The sequence below is a fragment of the Triturus cristatus genome, chromosome 1_2 (assembly GCF_964204655.1).
Source record: "Triturus cristatus chromosome 1_2, aTriCri1.1, whole genome shotgun sequence".
Classification (NCBI taxonomy): domain Eukaryota; kingdom Metazoa; phylum Chordata; class Amphibia; order Caudata; family Salamandridae; genus Triturus; species Triturus cristatus.
The window spans coordinates 1,019,408,886-1,019,428,272 of record NC_140580.1 but is presented as its reverse complement, the minus strand read 5'-3'; positions in this window follow the sequence as shown (position 1 = coordinate 1,019,428,272).

Here is a 19,387-nt window from a genome sequence, read left to right as displayed (position 1 = left end):
ATCAGGACTACCTCCTGCTTCTTAAAATTCAAAAGGCAGCTCAAAGACTTTTTCCTCAAAGGATCTCTCTCAAATGGATAGCTGTTGACCGAGCCCAGAATCCTGACCACTATGACTCGCCGCCACCCTAAAACTAAGTCTCCTACCTCGCCCAACCCCGTCTCGTCCCCTGGACTTCTACCCCCTCCATGAACAGATGTCGTTCACGAGTCAATGTATATACCATCGTTATAGTGTTGTGATTTCTATGCTACCAATTTTTGTAAAGCACGCCAATACTTTTGACTTGTCAACACTTATACTACTGCCATACTATGTAACCTTTCCGCTGCTAATGTTGTAAAGCGCTCCGATACCTTCGGGTCTGGCTAGCGCTATACAAAACTCTTAAATAAATAAAATAATATACTCGAAATGTGCTCAAATGTACTCATGATACACCTGCTAAACATGTATGTGAGGGCTTAAGATCTGATGTCACTTCTGTGATGCCACTTCCTGTGATGTCACGCACGTCACGTGCCGCGATGTCACGTGGCATGATGTCACCACTAAGATGCCATTTGCTTAGCGATTAACTGGGTTAGCCCCCCGACTTCTTTTTTAGGTCTCGCCTAGTGTTGCAGCGCGCATGCGATGCTTGCTCTGCGAGGCTTCTTGTAATCGGGATTTTTGGGAAGTTGTGTTTCAGCCCCGCCCATCATTCTGATTGGGTTGCATCAGCGTTTATGCTAAACACTGGCTTCCCATTGAAAAGGAGTCTTTTTGGTTACCGCCCTGTCTGCTTCGCGAACGGGCCACCTGGACTCGATCGTGTACTTGCGGAGTTAGACGGTCTTCTTAAATTACTGGGTAAGCACTTTTTAAAAATGAATATTTACAATGTGACAGCTGGTTTAACTTGTGGTAGCCTCAGCAAGTATAGTTTTTTTTCCTTTTGTAACTTGCCATAGAGTTTATTGCAGTTTGATTCATATTTGTAGCTTGCGATCAAGTTTATTAATGTTTGATTTCCCCACTTTTTTAATATTGTTTGGTTGTTGTTGCTTGTTTAATTTGTTGCCCTTATTCCTTCTTTCCTCTCCCACCCACCACCTCTGCGTGTTACTGCTCCAGTTGTCTCTTTGCTGCTCGCACTGTGATTGAGGTTTGAATAAATGTTTATTACCCTTTTTCCCGTGTTGCTTCTTTCAACACCCAACTTCTCTTTGTTGCTGCCCCCCTCATGGCTGCCATTCCTTGCATCTTCCTGGGATTACGGCGTTGTGCTTACGGGCTGCCTGTCGAGCACTGTTTAATAATCCGAAATTAATAACGGCAGTTAGTGTGGCTGGCTTCCTTCAGAGCAGACTAGCAGGTATCCGAGCACTTCCGGTCAAGCCCTCTAACTCAAAATGTTTTTTAATGCACGATGATAGTTTTCCAGACAGCATTGTTACTTAATGTTATGAAATACAAATGTAAGGTTACAAAATTCTTCCCAGCAATGTGGAAGGCTGGCAGAAATAGATTTCAGTGTAAAATGCGCACAGGGGTCACATGCGGTTTTCCCTTGTGCTCCCGGGCCTGAGGCCGTCCACAGCCAAGATCTGCGCAGATCGTCTATGATATAGATAGACGTGTGCAGCGGGGCCAGAGTGAGATGGCAAAACTCATTATTTTCCGTTTAATGGCTTAGTGTGACTGTTTTACAGCTGTCCTGTAGGCCGAGAAGTATGTCAGAATCCTTTACAACAGTGATGTCGGTGGTCATGTGACTAGGCTAGGGAACTAGTTGTAAAAAAAATTTTCAAAAGCATATGCAATGCAACAGGTCTCACTTTTACGAGAGTTTGTGCTATTGGCATTGTAAATGACAGTGCCTTTAATTTACGTTTTGGTTTTTGAAACAACAGCTGACAAGGGGGGGGGGGGGCAAAGAGAATCCCTATGACCCCAAAGGCAGGGGATATCCCGAGAGTTCACTGAAGGATTAAGTTTTATTTCGGCCATTTCATTCCATCTCAGCCGCTACAGCTGGATGCACCGTGCAACAAGCCAAGGACACAAGGTAACAGAGAACTGTCTTTCCTCCCTTTTACTTAGGGACTCCCTCCTAGCCCAGAGCATCAGAGTTCAATGACAAGAGCCGCTGCTTGGCAGTCACACTATGGCTGCTCATTTCATTACCCAACTGCCCCAAATTCTGCCCTCGGACTTCTAGTGAAAACAAGGAAGGCTTGGGCCTTGTACTCTCCAAACTGGACCACCCAAATATTGAAATCACAGAAAGGTGTCAAGGGAGGTTTATTTTAAATATTCGCGATAAACCTGAGACCACTAATTCTGAGGTTTTTGAGCATTTATTCTTCTTAGTTTTGATAATACGAAAAGATATTCATAAATCAATTGGACATGTCTTTTAAAAGGAAACACCACATTAGTAAATCACTGTACTGTGCTCTGCCAATCTGCGGGCTCAACATTTTAAGACTTTATTCAATTTATACATTACACCTGCGAAAATTGTTAAATGGGGTGGGTGTACTGAGGGGACCTCTTGTTTCAGATGCTCAACATTTGGAGTTGATTTAGTGCATTTCTTTGCCACATTTCCCTGTATAGAATCTACCGGTCACAAAATTATAAGCTTTTTACAACAGATTCTTAATGTTGATGTTCCTTTGACATCACAGCTGATGTTATAAGGGTATATGATTCAGCTGGCAATGAAGTGGAAGAACATATTTTTATAGCTATGGTAGTTCTCAGCTTATATGTTGCTTCAGCTTGGCTTGATCCTCAACCCTCATCCTTCCAGCAGTGGAAGGGACGATTTTTACATATATAATTAAGAAAAGGCACTTTATGAAAGGAGAGGCAGAAAAGGCAGAATTAAAGGGAATAGGATCTGGGACCCTTTTTCCTCCTAGATCGCATCGTTTTTACAAACTGAAATTTCCTCCTTAAGCCAATCCTAAAAAATTATGTGACACATTAGGTTGCTCTCTAACTTATGATCTTTTGGTTGTTGTGCATAATGTATCACTCAATTGTTTTCTGTTGATCAAATGAAAATGTATAATGTATGTTTGGAATGTATGTACAGGTAATCAATGCTGCAATTACACAGTTTTTAAAAAAAAAGGAAAAAAAGAAATGTTGTACCAAGGACTGAGATCTGGATCGATGAAGGGTGGAATAGAGTGGGTTGAGAGAGGAAAGGAAAACTAATGATTTGTTAACCTTTTAAGAATAAGTCACTTTTTAGTTTAATTTCTTTTTCTATAAAATGACTGGACATGATGATTGTTTAAAGTTCAATAAAAATTGATTAAACAGAAAAAAAAAGGAACTGTCACGCGTCCAGATCTACTCTCACTCTGCTATCAGTGTGTTTCAATTAAGCTTCAGTTTTTACTATGTGTCAGATGGCTGGCAACCAAAGCAACAATGGAGTAGCAGGTACAAAAGATCTGGTGAGGCCTTCAAAAATCAATACAGTTCAGACGTCCTGTGATGCCAAGAAATAATTCAATCATGATTTTGAATCTACTGAGGTGTGGGTCCTCAGCATCTTGAAATACGCATAGATATGCTTTGAGATGATGGATGAACATGTGATAGAATGAGTCAATAGTTGGATAGATGGGTGCATGAGTGCAAGTTTGAGTGACCACGTTCATGGTTGATGAGTGAATGAGTGCATGGATAGGTGGATGAGTGAGTGAGCTCTTGGATGGATTCATCCATGCATCCACCCTTTGCATTATATTTGCATTAACCAACTCTACATTTACAATACAGCACACAATAGCTGTCAAATCAATGAAGTCACTTTAAGTTCTAAACCAGGCTTGTTATGGCTTTACAGTAATTATTTTAATTGTACCTAGTGATGGCTTAAGAAGATTGATCCCCCTTAAAATTCGGCCAAAGGCCAGAATGGTAGAGATGGAGGAGTCTCTCTACATGGCTGTGATCACTTAATCTGAAGATAGTTGACAGAAGAGACCAATGGGCCACACAATGGGCCACATAGTACAGTTGAGGAAGACAATGCTTCCTCCTGACTGTGAGGTGAAGGCGTGATGCTTCGGACTCAGGCGATAAGGATAGGCAGAGACTGGTCTGAGTTTTGGAAACTGTCTGCTGGCACTTTCATTACAATACATATCAGAGTGTCCTTCGCAAGGCTACATCAGTACTTAGCATCCAACACCTTGCCCAGGTCACTGGGCTTTGCAGCACTCTTTTATTGGGCAACTACTCAGTAGGTAGCCTTCAAGGTAGCTTCTCTTACTTCTTCTGAGACAAACCTCGAATACATAATCACTTTGTTCAATATTTTATTGTAGTCTTCCTCAAGCAGAGAGACACAGAAATAAAGAGAGCTGTGTCAAGTTTAACGAAAATCGAAACGAAGAAAACACTTTTTGCAGCCATTCTGCAGAGTGTATGCCAATAAATCTCTTGCACCTTCAAGTGCTTTAGTTTTGACTTTTCAGGGCAGTCCTGTTATCCTCTTTACCTTTTTTTGCAATACACCAGGAGGCACATGCACAGCTCAGAGAGGAGTATATAACCGTCTGAATCTCCAGAAGAGCTGAGTTTTTGCAACCATATGTGTCTGGATTGAATCACGTTTCTTGATGGAACAAAGAACAGAATTTCGATTTGGAATTCAAATGTTCTCAGTAGGACCATGTTAACTTTTTGCGCTTAGCTAGTCTAAATATAATGCTCAACTGATGCTAATGTTTTTGTTGAGATTTTTCATTTTAATACATCTTTAGGGCTGATTCCCAAGCCAAGATAACAGAAAATAATAAAAGTTATCACAGTCTTTGTGGACTGCTAACCCTAGCAGGCAACCATCCCGTTGATGACTTCCAATCAGAAAGTGTCCCAATTTGCGACCTACCCCATTAATATTCATGAGGTAAGTCTGATTACAACCAAGCACGATTCTGAATTGTATGAACTGACCTATTAGTAGGTTGGTTTGTAAAGTTCTATAATTGGAGCAAAATATAATATCTGGCAACCAGTCTTTTGTAGATCTGACCTATTAGGACTATGGACTTACTTGCTTGTTCTTATGCACTTTGCCCGAGTTTCCCTCATCTCTCACTCTTCCCCCTGTCTTAGTCTTTGTTTTCGTGCATTAGTGTCCCAAAATCCATTATTTCCAGTGTCAATGACCTTGTACAACTTTCAATGTCAGTGATAGTGACCCTGTGTGCCTGCATCCCAAGGTCCCAATGTTCGTGTCACAATGTCAGTCTCTCGTTATCAGGGCCAGTTACAATATGTGTGAGTCAGTGCTCCCATACTTGTGTCCAAAGATCAATATTCACAAATCAGTGTCTCCATATTCAACTGTGGCTCTTTTCCAGATGCTGTGTCCCTGGGTTAGTGCCCAGTGCCCATACCCTAATCACAATGCCTTTGTAATTTTCCCATTGCCAATATCCTAATGTCAATGTCCCCATGTCATTTTACTGTCCCAATGTGAATGTCTCCCATTATGTTTGACGTGTATTCATTGGCATTGATAGAATTTCTAATGTCCGTGTTGGTGTTCCTGTATCAGTATTGTTAGCCCTATGCTGCAGCATCAATATCTCTATGTCAGTGCTCTTGTATCAGCGTCCCTTTGCCTGTGTCCATGTGTCAGAATCCACCAATCAATATTCATGTGTAAATGTTGGTGTCTTTGGGCCTGATTCACACAGGTAAACGTACACTTTTGTGTAAGTTTACAATTTTTTTGCGATTCCCAAAGCAATTTTATGCATAGTATCTTTCCGATGCCTATATTTTCCCCCGGCAGTGGCATCAGAGCAGAAGCCGTTGGCAGTATTGCTTTTCCAAATGTGTATGTTAGTGTCCTGGTGTCAGTATCAGTGCCTGTGTGCTTATGTCAGTGTTTCAAGGTCAATGTCCCTGTGTCACTATCTCAGTGTTAGTGACCAATGCCAGTATCCAGAGTTCAATACCCCATTGTAGTACCCCTCGACTCAGTATGCATGCGTTAGTGTTCCTGAGGCATGTAGCTCTCCTAGGGCCATATGTAGGAAGCCAAAAACCGGTCGGTAACGGCCGATTTTCGGTAAATATCCCGTTACCGACCGGTATTTAGGCATTTGCTATGTAGGGGGCATATTTCAGGATTCGGTAATTTACCGATTCGGTAAAATTACCGATTCGGTAAATACCGAATCCTGAAATGAGATGTAGGAAACACTCTAATGAGTGTTGTGAAGGAATTAGAATTCGGTATTTATCACCAAATATAAGTTCGTGATAAATACCGAATACATTGCAAAAAGCAATATTTTGCTGAAATAAGAGTGCCATGTGGCAGACATACATGCCCTTAGGGCATGTATGTCCGCCACATGTGCACACATGCAGGAATCAGGGGTGCAACAGGGTGTCAATGTGACACCCTGCCACCCTTGAATGTGCTCCCCCCATTACCGAATCGGTATTTACCGATTCGGTAATGAGGCATACCTTCCCATTGATTCCTATGGGCCTCCAGGCCCATAGGAATCAATGGGAAGGTATGCCTCATTACCGAATCGGTAAAAACTGATTCGGTAATTACCGAATTTCTCCGATTCGGTAACATTTACCAAATTATTACCTATATACAATTTACCGATTCTTAAATACCGAATCGGTAAAATTCGGTATTTAAGAATCGGTAAATTGTATGCCACCTACATATGGCCCCTAGTGTTTTGTTTGTCACAATCCTATTTTTCCTACTTCAGTTTTGTAGTCATATCCTCATGTCAGCGTTGTTGTTCCTGTGTTAATGAAACAGAAACTTTGTTCCACTGTCTGTGCCCCAGTACTAGTGCCCTTGCGTCTGTGTCCTAGTGTAATAATTTGAGAAACATGTATATGATCCATTATTACTATCCTCATGTCAACATCCCCATGCCGGTGTTTGTGCCGTTGCCTCAATGTTCCAGTGGTGTGCCCCTATTGCAGTGTCACAGTGTCTCCTGTCAGTGTCCACATGTCAGTATACTGATGTCTCATTCTTTCAATCAATATCCATATGTCATGGCACTATTCTGGTATAGTGTCCTAGTGTCCTTATATCTGCATCCTTGTAATGTAGCAACTCCGTATCAGTTTCCATGTAAATTCCTCCAAGCCAGTGTTCCAGCATTATTGGTTGTGTTGCCATGTCAGCATGAGTGTGCCTGTTCAGTGTTCTGTCGTACTTTGGTATTTGGGACCACGTAGGAGACAGGGCCCTACCCCTGTTTATTCATGTATTAGCAAACCGCGATTGGTCAATGCGGTATTTACAAGCGCTTTGCATAACGTCCCATTGCCAAATGCACTATGTATACGTTATTATACATTGACTCCGTGGGTTCCATCTTGGAGTGGTGGCCATCTTATAAGTTGCCCTCACATAGACAAACACATTATAAGCAAGTACGGGCCTTTAGAATACATGTACTTTCTGCTTGACTTCTCCATGACCTGGGCAGCTGGTCTCCGCTGCCCCAGGTCAGTCCGGTCTCACGAGCTCCCCTTCCTCCGGCCACCTGTGATTAGCATCAGGGCTTGACACACCATAAAGTCCTTTCATCGCACACAAGCCTCCGGCTAATCACTTTCGCACCTGCTTGTTCCTGCTTTATGGCCTGTTTCTCAAAACAGGAGATGCTCATGTTTATTGGGGTCAGATGTGGGATCTGAGCCTTGCTGGGTAAATAATTGCGGGCTGGCTGAACTGAAATGTGAGATTGCAATCATGACTCTGCTTGTTCTTTGAAGTAAAATATGTGAATGACCAACTGCAAGAGAAGGGCGGTGTTGCCCGGAGCGTAATATGCATTATAAAAGAGAACACTGGTTTTTGTTCTGCAGACTGCCTCATTCAGTTGCTAAGGCTTCTGTGCGACGTAGTCTCACTCATTTGAGTTTAATAAAGATGTCTTTTCATATTTCAGCTTCTGTTGCCAAGTTCTTTGTGATATTATCAAGATATGCAGAATTTTATAATACCACATCAGGAAGTACTCGAAGTCATAGGGTGCTACCCCTAGCACCTCTGGAGTCTCAAAAATTGGAGTACTTCAGTTTGGCGCCCAACGTGGGGCCTCATCAGAGAAGTGACTTTCTGTGGGAGTGATCTGGTCAGGAGACTGAAATCTACTGGAAGGACAGACCGGGATTCTACCAAGAAGGTACTCTATGCACAGGGATTCTGGAGATTCTTTGATTATGTAGTCCGGTATATTTCTGCTCTTCCTGATTTTGATCCTCCACATGATGTCACTCAAAAGGTGAGAAAAAGAACCCAATTGGCGTGAGTATTATAAAAGACGTTTGGGCATGTAGAACTTGACAATTAGAATTTGGATAACCTTTTGATTATCAAAAGTAAGAGTTAAGTATAAATGGGTCGCTCCCAGTCCTTTGGTTCTTTGGGTCTTTAATTTGGTTATCGCAATTACCAAAGCCGAGGGGTTGGTTTCTTGGTTTCTGATTTGGTCATTGCAATTACCAAAACCGAGGGTCTCGCATATTTGCGAGTTTATTGGTAGAGATAAACCCTTGAAGTTTGGAGCTAGATTAGTGAGCTATAAGATGCCTGATCTTAGCAAATTTGGAAATGTAGCTTTTGGTTTGTATAAGTTTGGATATGCGAATTGCAATTTGTGTAGGCAGGTAATGAGGAGATATTTCTCCATTTGGTTTTGATTATAATAATTGCGTTTTCCGCAATATTTTTGGCATGCCTGTTTGTAAGCTCACATGGAAAAATGTGTTGCTTTTTGTTTTGAAAGGTACCATAGTGTGGGAAATATCTAAATAGGTTAGATTTAGAAACATATTTCTTCCTTGGTGATTTTGTATCCCCAGGGAATTAAAATATGACATAATACAAAATAAGGATCCTTCATTCTGCGCAGTTTCACGAATGAAGATATGCACAACGATTTTGTGTGGTGTTCTGCTAGGCAGAGCTAGTGAATTGAGTGCATTCACTACTTCTTGGACATGCATCTGTCTGTGGGGCTGTTCATGCAGCCTTTTGGAACACTATTGAAAAGCGTTGCTTGTAAATATGACCTACAACAGTATTTGCAAATGGTTTGTTTCAAGTATAGTCTGTGAGCTGTTCTTTCTTTCTGTCATGCGTATTGATTTGTAAGTCAACTGTGTGTTTAAATGTCTGTGGTTTTTTATCATTAGTGCAACTTCTGTAAGTAAATTGCGACGGCGCTATTTATGAAAAATGGCTAAAGCGCGCTGTATTGTCTGTTTGACCCCTTTTTGTTTATGTCTGAAATGAGCTCAATATGTGTTAGTGGGTCTTCTGATGTTTCCAGTCTGTTAAGTAGTTTGCTGGTTAATTAATATCAAGTAGAAACTTAAAACAAAAATCCAGAAATGAACAATGTGATGTGCTACAATAGCTATGTGTTGCTCTTTAATTTATAGAATGAGCAATTGTGCACATATACAAAACTGCAGTTAAATGCTTAAAGGATAAAATTAGAAACACATTCGATAGATATAAATCAGGCCCCAAAAACGAAATTATCTATTTTTGCAAAAGTAAATAAATTTACAGCATTTTCCTTAGATGCAGTTTATTAGATGTTCACAGGCAAACTTTTCAGCTGCAGTTAAACACGGGTGGAATTTTGCAGAACCGTCCTTTTAAATGAAAGTGGCGCAAAAATGTGGCGCGTTTCAAATTCGGCTTATGCGCTTAGGCTTGTGAGTAAACGTGTCCAAAATTATAGGCAAGGAATGCAGCTTGTTTTTTATTCATGGGATTATCACAAAAACGAATAATTGGGATTTTTTTAAAAGAAAATTATTAATCATGGGAAAAATTATTTTAAAAAATAAGTGCTTTTCAAAATCGTTTTTTGATATTTATAAAGCTTAATACTCATACTATGACCTCCTAGCATTAAAATTTGATTTAAGTTGTGTTGCATCACTAAAATGACAAGCATTCGCGCGTACAATTTTCCCTTGGCGCAGGCGCAAACAAGCTCATTTTTATACAGTATAAGTTATTATTTCCAATGCCTGACTCATGGGTTATGTAATAGACATTCTGGTAATGCATATTATGCAAGAAAATTGTAGGATATTCATTTTTTAATGCTTAAAATATCAAAGTCGAATTTGGGTAAAAAGGACTGTTTCAATTGCATTTTCTTTCATTCAGAGTACTGTTTAAAGTGTTCCAGGCTTCAGTAAATGCATACGTCTAGGTTTTGATATATATTTACAGGTTGTGCCTTCTTATGATTCAATGAGTCAATGTGCCAGTACAAAGGCTTGTTTTAATATCAGGGTTGAAGGCTCTAACTTTAGCTGTGTCTGTCACGATATTACTGAACACGCTATGAAAAACAAGACCTTTTTAAAAAACTTGGGGAAATTAAATAAAATATGGTGTCGCAACCCGCAACTATTTGATGTTAATAAAAAACGGCCTTAATGGAGTTAGCACCCACATAGAGAAAGAGAAATGAAGAATTGTTTTTTGATGAAGGAAAAAGAGGATGTTTGTGAGCAGGTACGTGATGAAGTGAGTAATGATAGAGGGGTGGAGAAATGTAGAACTACGGTTATAGGAACTGGGTAATACGTAGGAAGGAGAAGAACAATTGGGAAAATACAATGCCGTGGAGGGAAGAGAGATGATGAAGGGGAGTAATAAAGACATGAAGAGTAGCATGAGGAAGGTTGTATTGACGAAGGGAATAAAGAGGAATATGGTACCGGTTTGAGTAAGTAGGAGGGGAAAGATGAGATTGCAGGTTCTAGCAGTAGGGGTGAAAATATTGTAATTACCTGGCGGGAGGCACTGAGTTTCATATGCTAATATGAAAGCGACAAACAGAGCTTGAATAAAGGCAAATGACTAAATGATGAAGAAAATATCAAAACTCATTGCAAATGCAATTCACAGTGCCAGTGGACTGGGGCAGAAAGCGGTTCCAATTGCTGGAGTTCAGTCTAACTTTAGCTGGGCCTACTGAGAAGGTTATTCATTTAAGGTTGATGAAATGTGTACCATTGCATAGGATTGCAACAAGCATTTATTCTAAAAACTGGTATGCGTGTCATTAAGTTTTGTGAATTATTCACAGTACATGTAGTTTAACAATCTGGGAATAGGGATAATTTTTAGCGCCTAAAAAGGAGAAATTATTTTTCAACATAGAGCGAATTATTGCAAGTTAGGAGGAATTAGGAAGGCCTTCTGGCTTTGACGAATTCAGAGTGTCAGAAGCAGGGGGTTGGGAGCTGCAGAGGCTGGCTCGGTCAGGCTGCTGAGATGCTATCTTTAGTGTAAACAATGAGTAGGCTGCCACGTTGACTTTTATGACCTTTTAAATTAGGGCCTTGCCTCTGTGGAATGCAGAATGACCTTGCTACACGGGCCTCTAAAGGTGGGGTTTCTGGTTTCTCCATAGCATCACTAAAACTAAAGAACTTAATTCCACCGGGAAAAGGGGTTTTCTTTGAAAGTCCAAACATCATGTTAAATGCTTTGCTGATACATTGGTGCTCTAAAAAAAAAGAAAATAGAATGATGCCTGCTATAGTTGCTCTTATTTAACAGAAAACGAAGTGTTGCATTAAGTCTTAGACAGAAAACAAGATGCAGCCTTTTTCTGAAATTTCTTTAAGGCTACATGCCTACGTGAGAATGCATTGCCAATTAAGACTTCTTTTTCACAGTGGAAATTGTAGGTGCCAAATTACTATGGAGTGTCAGTGTAACGATTTTTTATTTCTAGAAATGTAAAACTTGAGTGGCTGGATGTTGAAAGGACTGACAAGAGGGTAACAGTTAAGTAATTCAATTTATTTTTGTGTATTTGGTTCTATCATGAATTGTTCTTGCTGGTCCTGTATGTTAGAAGAGAAACAGTAGAGTTATATTTGACAGCAGATTTCCATTGCCTGGTGATCTACTGTCAAAAAGGAGGGTAAGTATTTTAAACCTGACAAATTAAACAGGCCCAAATATTGGGTTTTGGGCTGCAGTTTTACAGTGCATAAAGTACATGACATGGTGTTGTGTGTCACCGCTTTTTACATATGCTATTGTTTTGTCTATGCTTTTTTGTGCTTGATATACAGCAAGTATATCTGATGGCTTTACGTTTTGTGCGTTTTTATTATTTTTTTGCATGTTTTCGTTGTTTTTGTTGCTGCTTTTTATACTATTACAAGTTTTCCTATATTGTATGGGGATGGTCATGACGATGCCCATCGCTACGCAACAGTTGGTTGAACTTGTTCTGGTTACTAAATTCCACAGCTAATGATATTTCATGCTGTGAACATGAGAGGCAACACTTCACCAGTGCATGTCTAAATTGGCTATAATGGTATTACAGAAAACTAAAAGATCTACAGGATCGAAGTGTGTCACCTGTCACCTGTCACGTTACTGCCCTTCCCTTAAAGGAACAGGCAGCCCTACATTTATGTATCCTTGATTGAACCTAAGGATGAAATTATAGATCTGTGACTCAAGGTGGCTTAATTTCTATATTACATGAGGTAATGGTGTCCTGTCTCCTAAGTAGCATATGGCCTTTGCTTCTTAAAAGGAAACTAGGTTTTCATTTTTCCCTGCAGAAGGAACTGGAACATTAGCTAAGATTACCGTATATGGTGTAGTCGCCAGCGGTAGAGTTAAAACGTATGTGACTTTGGCCTTTTGTGTATCACCCGTACTCTTGGTGATGTCACATGCCTGACTATCACCCAAGTAAATTCTTGTCCTTCCTATAGATTTTTATTTTTTATTGCTTTTGTTTCTTCCCTGCCCAATGTCGCATTATGCTTAGTGATTGGGGATTTTAGTTGTGTCCTAGTTCCAATTCCCTTTTCCGTATTCCTTTCACCAGTCAGCCCATTTATTATTGTAGGTGTATTGTTCAGGTACATACTTCCAGACTGCAGTGATGCACCAGGAACCCCCATATTATGTACAATTCCCTTTTGCATGACCAGACTGGTTTCCAAGAATTTTCCTTAGGCCTGCTGCAATGTTTTCCAGCCTGACTGTCAGGGTAGCGATAGCCTGGCTAACTGACTCAATATTATAGTAAGACAAGTTTTCCATACCAATAGGGGATATCTTGCGTTTACCCTTTTGAACATGACGAATTTTCAATGTCTATTTTTAATGTGGTTTTTACCCTTTTTGTTCCTGCTGCTTTAATTTTTGGTGGGATCAGATGCGTTCTAATCATGCAAATATCAGGACCCTCTAGTTCTTGTCTTTTGTTTTCATATCTGACTATTAGCCTGTGTATTGCCTAGTGCACCTGATATGAAAGGTTTCTACATGCCTATGATAATCTGTACCATGTGATTTCTCTATTGAAATGTCCTAGATAAGGAATTTAGAAACACTTATATGTAATCATTCAGAAAAAAAATGTGTGTTTGCCCTATTAGACAATGCCACCATATGTGAAGACATCCATTTTAGATAGAATTCTCGTGTAGTTATCTACCTTTAGATGATGAAGGCTCTCACACGGAAACCCAATTGAAAAGCTTAGAGGCACTGTTTTGCCTACTGCCTTTTTTTATTTGTATTGCCTCCTAAGAAAGACAGTGTATTCTGGACCAAAATTGTCCCATGGCGTGTGGCCACTCCTTTGAAGGACCGCAGGCCACCTGTTTACAGTCCCCTTGTTATACAACGAACTGGTTAAAGCATCACGTTTGCTTCGTCATAAGGCGTTCAACATCAGAAAAGATGGAGGAGCTGGTTTTGCCACAGAACCAGAATTTCAGTACACAAGAGCGCCTGTCATGTGCTGGTAACCTCTGACAGTGTGCAGTCCCTTGAGCCCCTTGGCCTGAGTTTTTGGCCACACATACCCCCTCTGTTCCTTTGCTTCAATGGAAGTGCAGTGCACCGGCGGATCCAAGATTGACAGAAGGCACTACATTCCAGTGCCCATGAAAGAGCATCCTCTGACACCGAATGATGAGTGTTGGATCCTGAGAATGGTCCCGGGTCTGCACAAGATGATCTGTGCCCATGACCAATGAAGAGCATATTATTTGTAGTGTCTGCAGCAGAGGAAAGACACAGGTGCACTGCCTTGAAACATTGAGACCGTGAGCTGTGAGTGTTTGCCAGGAGGGCACTCCAACTGAGCAGTACTTTCTTTTTTTCATGAAAGGCTTGAATGAAGAGGCCCATGCAAAAGAAAACAACAGAAGAAGATTTGATGGACAATAGAAGCCTGCCAGAGAGGCTTTTTGAACGGACTCTGGGCATAGGTGGTTTCACAAGAGGTTTCCGTGTGATTGTATAGACTAGGTGTTAGAAGACTGTTTGTTTTGCTGGCATTGTCTAGTATAAACAGAATAAAATCCATTTTCTGTGGAAAGGTGCCCCCTTTTCACCTCAGAGCATTGATGAGGGTCACCACTGTTTCACCTGAACATACAAAATGTATAGGAGCCCTAAAATGTTACTAAATATTTCATTTGTAATAGTGGTCGCTACTTTCTCCCGTTGTCTAAATATTCTTAATAACGTGTTTCCTAGTGGGTTTTAAACATGACGTTGTCATTTATGGGTGGGATTGTTTTTCTCTACCCAATTGACTTCTGCACCCGCTTCCCAACCTATGTCTTTTTTTCACTCTTTTCACCCTTTTCCTGAACATGAGCAGGTTAAAAGATTAGAATTCGTAAGCGATTCTTCTATACAGCTTCTGCATCGACACTAGTTAGTAGTGAACATAACTAATTGTTGGGGTGTGATCTTATGCCACCTAGATAGAGGTATTCCTTATTTTGTCCTGCCATATGTGGCCTTTGTGCTTCTTCGTGTTCAAGGAGACCTGTCCAGAGAGAGAGTCCAAGTACTAGGATTTTGCTCCATCAGCAACATCTTGATGATCTGGTGAATATAGACCTGGACTAAGATCAGTATGAGTATAGTGATTGCCGATGTAAGGGCAAAAGGAGGGTCTGTCGTACTTTGGTATTTGGGACCACGTAGGAGACAGGGCCCTACCCCTGTTTATTCATGTATTAGCAAACCGCGATTGGTCAATGCGGTATTTACAAGCGCTTTGCATAACGTCCCATTGCCAAATGCACTATGTATACGTTATTATACATTGACTCCGTGGGTTCCATCTTGGAGTGGTGGCCATCTTATAAGTTGCCCTCACATAGACAAACACATTATAAGCAAGTACGGGCCTTTAGAATACATGTACTTTCTGCTTGACTTCTCCATGACCTGGGCAGCTGGTCTCCGCTGCCCCAGGTCAGTCCGGTCTCACGAGCTCCCCTTCCTCCGGCCACCTGTGATTAGCATCAGGGCTTGACACACCATAAAGTCCTTTCATCGCACACAAGCCTCCGGCTAATCACTTTCGCACCTGCTTGTTCCTGCTTTATGGCCTGTTTCTCAAAACAGGAGATGCTCATGTTTATTGGGGTCAGATGTGGGATCTGAGCCTTGCTGGGTAAATAATTGCGGGCTGGCTGAACTGAAATGTGAGATTGCAATCATGACTCTGCTTGTTCTTTGAAGTAAAATATGTGGATGACCAACTGCAAGAGAAGGGCGGTGTTGCCCGGAGCGTAATATGCATTATAAAAGAGAACACTGGTTTTTGTTCTGCAGACTGCCTCATTCAGTTGCTAAGGCTTCTGTGCGACGTAGTCTCACTCATTTGAGTTTAATAAAGATGTCTTTTCATATTTCAGCTTCTGTTGCCAAGTTCTTTGTGATATTATCAAGATATGCAGAATTTTATAATACCACATCAGGAAGTACTCGAAGTCATAGGGTGCTACCCCTAGCACCTCTGGAGTCTCAAAAATTGGAGTACTTCAGTCCACTGTGCCAGCAACCAGTGTTGATTTGGCTGCACCAGTAAGGTAGTGACAGTGCACACTGGCCAGTGCCCTTGTTTCAGAGTCCCCTTGTTAGTTTCCTAGTGTCAGTGTGCCTTTGTCACTTTGCACATGTCAATATCCCTGTGTCAGTGTTGGTGCTACTGTGATACTGTGCCAATGACAGAGTTGGTGCCCTGTGCCGGTGGCCCGGTGCCGTTGTTTGTTCCCCTCTGTCAGTTTCCTGGTGTCAGTGTGGGCCGTGGATGTCAGTGTACCAGATTGTGGGCCTCATGTAGAGTTTGGCAGACTAGGTTACTCTATTATATGACGGATTTCATGCCCGCCATATTACAACTCCATTATATGCTATAGCGCTTGTAATACAGTGGACGGGATAACCATCATATTTCTGTCAGAGTAACCCATCCAACAAATTCTAAACGAGGCCCTGTGTCCCACATGGTATTGCCCCTTGTATAATTACAAGTTCCTTCTGCCATGCGTTATTTTGACCCTCATCTGGTACGAATGACAAATGACTGTATACACACACAGGTCAGGTCGAATTGACGGAGGGTTGCTGAGCACAGGTTCTACAGGCCCCTCCACCCAGACAGACCATGAGGCGCAATTTAACCATAAAATAAATACTACGTGTTCAGAATCAACCGTATGTATTTTTTCGAAATGCTCACACAATAGGTGTGCATTCATTATCTTTATTTTCACTTAACTATAGGTCCTGCATGGAGTGGTACACAAGGGGCTGGTCCCTTTGTTGTCCTGAAGAAGAGGTTTAGGGGATACCTCGAAACATGTCGACACAATACTTTGGATTATAATTACATATCAGTTATTTTTCCGTTTTATTAACCCCTTTTTATCCTTGCCAACTGGGAGCAGGAATAAAACTTTGGCTCACTAGTTAGGTACATTTTTAAATATCACTTACACCACTCCCCCTATGCTGCACTACACATATCCTCACAAAAGAAGTGCTCCTACGTAACTCCACAAGTTGCAGCATGCCCCAAGCAGTAGATGCTTGGGATGGCCCCAATGATGAAGCATGTCACCTAGGGGCAACCCTGGGTGAGTGAGAGGACACAAGAAAATAAATTTTCCTTTTTGGTTGACAGAGGTTGGTTTCCACCCAATTCAATTCAAAAGAACTTTATTCGGTCATTGTACGAGAATAACCATAAAAGCACAATTTATACATCACACTAAAATTCCACAATTTAAGAAGGGGATCAATAGATAAAACTAAAGACTTAATAATCATGTCACAATTAATTTACGAAATTTAAAAACACTTTTTAAAAACACAGTAACAGAGGCAATAGTGAATACATTGTCCAACCGTATGTCCTTGGCTAGGTTCTTTTGATCCGTCATCCACGAATCCTTTTTGCTACACTTTGAACACATAGGAGGGTGAACCTAGCTCAATCCTCCTTCTCCCCCTGTTTTTGATTGATACTCTTAAATCAAAGCAGGCTCCAGCATGCTCGGGCTCACTTCAAAGGATTTTATTGTGGCTACAGGTGACTCGTTTCAACCTCCTCAGCGGTGTTTCTCAAAACCATGTAAGTTGCCATTTTCTTTTCTTTTAAACTCATAGCGAGGTTTCAAAAATGTTAAAGTGACCGTGCAAAATAAATTCTTAAAGTGAAACTGTGCAATTTTATAAAGTGACAGTGTGCACATTTTTGAACAGCTTGTCTTAAACTTTCATATGATGTAATTCTTAACACAGAGTAACAAGCCCATAATATTTGCCATTCCACGGTTATATCACAGTACCCTATTATAAAGTGCATACAGCAGGAAAGTGCCACATTGTATATTAATATCTTATCATCCTCATAGAACTAAAATTTGAAAATTCTGGCCTGTAAAACCTTCTCCAAACCTTCTCCAAAAAGTTCATTTGAAATCGTTAAAACACCTCATTGTATGGTGTGCAAACAAATCTTTTCCCAAAAGACTGTGACTAACTGGTGAAAGGATCTATATACAAGTGATAAAGCAAAATATGTTCTAAATTGATAATCTCACTATAATTAATGATTATAATAATTTTTGTCTGTTTGTTGAGAAACAACAACAAAAGGGATATTCTGCTGTCAATTTTCAAAAAGTGCCCTACCCATTAAAATTATGTAAGATTTCACTCCAGTTATGCTGGTCCAACAAACACTATTTATAGACATCAACAACTTATGTATCCAGTCACACAATGTTATTAAATGCACACTGCAAGTATTGACTAGACAGTGGTTATTCATTTAGAAAGTGCACTGCAAGCACTGGTGTAAAGAACCCCTTTATAAATTATATAAAGAATTGTATACTAAAAATACTGGCCGGCTGAATTCATCCTGTTAACTGCATTCTGATTGATTGAATTCATAGGTGAACATGTAGATCTTCTTCTGTATTGAGGCCATTCGGTACCTTGGAAATAAATCTAAAAATATATCAAGATTCCAGTTGTCTCTGACATTACTCCCTATTTTCACTGCTCAGTCCCCTTGGCACCTGAGCCAATACAAAGTATCTTAGATCCGCTATCTTGTTTGCATAAATGGCTTCAAAATGCCTAGCCATTGGATAGGTTTGATCTTTATTCTTGATGGCTCTGACATGCTGTAAATGCGCTGATGTACTCGCAAAATGGTGCTGCCTAGATAAAGCTTCATACATGAACATCTTAAGCGTAGATGGCAAAAATCACTCCTACAATTGAGTGTCTTCACGATTTTCCACATTTTGTCCGAAAATAGTAAAGGTACCTCTGTAGTGTTTACTCCATAATTGCAAGCTTTGCATTTATGGCATTTTCTAAATCCTCTATTCCCACTCAACCATGTCTCTTGATGCTGTATTTCGGGACTATTAACTACAAGGTCCTGTCTCATTCATCTTTGCTTTACGAAATGTGATAAGGGGTCTACTTTGTATTTTTGAACCTATCAGTGGCTCACTTAACAATAAATGTCAATGTTTTTGAAAAATTGCTCTTATTTTTTGATGTTGAGCCTGAAATGAAGTGGAAATATATGTATGTGTGTGTGTATATATGTATGTATATATGTGTGTGTGTGTGTGTATATACATATATATATATATACTACCTTCCCAACCCCCATCGACTAAACCCTACCCAACCTAAACCCCAAAAATGCCCTTGGTTGCCAATACCCTTACCCAATCTAAACCAAAAAATTCCTTTGCCACCCAAATACACCTACCCACCCTAAGCCCTACAAATACCCTTGCCACCCAAATACCCCCTACCGACCCCAAATACTAAAAATACCATTTCCACCAAATACCCTTAACCACCCTAAACCTTAAAAATCCCCTTGACACACAGGTACCCTAGCACAACCTTAACGCTAAAAATACCCTTGCCACCCAATGACTCCTACTCACCATAAACCCTAACCTTTCCCTTGCCACCCAAATCCCCCTACCCACAATTAGC